The sequence below is a fragment of the Mus caroli genome, chromosome X, assembly GCF_900094665.2.
Source record: "Mus caroli chromosome X, CAROLI_EIJ_v1.1, whole genome shotgun sequence".
In the NCBI taxonomy this organism is placed as follows: Eukaryota; Metazoa; Chordata; class Mammalia; order Rodentia; family Muridae; genus Mus; species Mus caroli.
Genome location: NC_034589.1, coordinates 33,986,411 through 33,989,113, shown reverse-complemented (window position 1 = coordinate 33,989,113; position 2,703 = coordinate 33,986,411).

Genomic DNA, 2,703 nt, shown 5'->3' with positions numbered 1-2,703 from the left:
AAAAAAAAAAAAAAAAAAAAAAAAAGAAGGACATAAACATGTCCCTTAAAGAAATACAGAAGAACACAGGTAAACAGCTTGAAGCCCTTAAAGAGAAAACACAAAAATCCCTTAAAGGGTTACAGGAAAACATAATCTAACAGGTGAAGGAAATGAACAAAACCATCTAAGATCTAAAATTGGAAAAAGAAACAATAAATAAATCACATCAGGAGGTAATCTCGGAGTTAGAAGACCTAGGAAAGAGATCAGGAGTCATAGATGCAAGCATCACAAACTGCATAGTAGAAGAGAAAATCTCAGGTGCAGAAGATACCTTAGAAAATATTTACACAAAAGTCAAAGAAAATGCAAAAAAGGAAAAATTTCCTAATTCAAAATATGTAGGAAATCCAGGACACAATGAGAAGTCCAAACCTAAGGATAAAAGGTATAGAAAAGAGCAAAGATACCCAACTTAAAGGGCCAGTAAATATTCTCAACAAAATTATAAAACTTTCCTAACCTAAAGAAAGAGATGCCTACGACCTTACAGGAAGCCTACAGAACTCCAAATAGACTGGATCAGAAAAGAAATTCCACCTGTCATATAATAATCAAAATACCAAATGCATTAAACAAAGAAAGAATATTAAAAGCAGAAAGGTCAAATAACATAATGGCAGACATATCAGAATTATACCACACTTCTTGCCAGAGACTATGAAAGCTAGAAGATCCTGGGCAAATGTCATACAGACCCTAAGAAAACACAAATGCCAGTCCAGTCTACTATACCCAACAAAACTCTCAGTTACCATAGATTGAGAAACCAATGTATTCCATGACAAAACCAAATCCACACAATATCTTTCCATATATCCAGCCCTAGAAAGGATAAAAGGTGGAAAACCCTGACATAAGGAGGGAACTATACCCTAGAAAAAGCAAGAAAGTAATCTTTCAACAAACCCAAAAGAAGATAGCCACAGAAACATGATACCACCTCTAACAACAAAAATAAAAGGAAGTAACAATCACTTTTCCTTAATATCTCTTAACATCAATGGACTCAATTCCCCCAAAAAGACATAGACTAACATACTGAATACATAAACAGGGCCTAGCATTTTGATGCATATAGAAAACATACCTCAGTGACAGAGGCAGACACTACCTCAGAATACAATGTTGGAAAACAATTTTCCAAGCAAATTATCTCAAAAAACAAGTTGGAGTAGCCATTCTAATATCGAATAAAATAAACTTTCAACCAAAAGTTATCAAAAAAGATGCACTAGCAAGATTTTGCTGAAAGGTCCCAGATATAGCTGTCTCTTGTGAGACTATGCCAGGCCTAGCAAACACAGAAGTGGATGCTCACAGTCAGCTATTGGATGGATCACAGGGCTCCCAATGGAGGAGCTAGAGAAAGTACCCAAGGAGCTAAAGGGATCTGCAACCNTATAGGTGNAACAACATTNTGAACTAACCAGTACCCCGGAGCTCTTGACTCTAGCTGCATATGTATCAAAAGATGGCCTAGTNGGCCATCACTGGAAAGAGAGGCCCATTGGACTTGNAAACTTTATATGCNCCAGTACAGGGGAACGCCAGGGCCAAAAAAAATGGGAATGGGTGGGTAGGGAAGTGGGGGGGGGGGTATGGGAGACTTTTGGGATAGCATTGGAAATGTAATTGAGGAAAATATGTAATTAAAAATAAAGGAAGGACACTTCATAGTGGTCAAAGAAAAAAATCTACCAAAATAAACTCTTAATTCTGAACATCTATGCTCTAAATTCAAGTGTACCCGCATTCATAAAAAAAACTTTCCAAACTCCAAAGCACATATCTTACTACACACAATAATGGTGGGATACTTTAACACCCCACTCTCAGCAATGGACAGATCATGTAAACAGAAACTAAACAGGGACACAGTGAAACTATCAGAAGTTATGAACCAAATGGATCTAACATATTTATAGAACATTTAATCCTAAAGCAAAAGGATATACCTTCTTCTCAGGACTTCCTGGTACCTTCTCCAAAATTGTCCATCTAATTGGAAACAAAACATGCCTCAACAAATATAAGAAGATTGAAATAATCCCATGCACCCTATCTGATCACCAGGGACTAAGGGTGGTCTTAAAGACCAACAAAAAACAATTGAAAGCATATATATATGCTGAACAACACTCTACTCAATGATATCTTGGTTAAGGAAGAAATAAAGGCTTTTTAGAATTTAATGAAAATGAGGACACATCATACAAAAATGTATGGGAAACAATGAAACCAGTGGTAAGAGGAAAACTCATAGCTCTAAGTGCCTCCAAAAAGAAAATGAAGGGAGTTTACACTAATAGCTCGACAGCACACCTGAAATCTCTAGAACAAAAAGAAGCAAATACACCCAAGAGGAATAGAATGCAGGAAATAATCAAACTCAGAGCTAAATTCAACCAAATAGCAACAAAAAGAACTATACAAAGAATCAACATAACCAGGAGCTGGTTCTTTGAGAAAATCAGCAAGATAGAAAAACCTTGACCCGCCAGCTACCCACGACCCCCGCCGCAGGATTTTTGTACTGCTGGTGAGTGGAACACAGCTTCTGCTCCAGTCCGGTCACGCGGAACCTGAGACTGCTCTGGTTGGGGAGAGAGAAATCCAGCCTACATAGGGCCACAACCCTCTTCCGGTCAGAAAAGCACC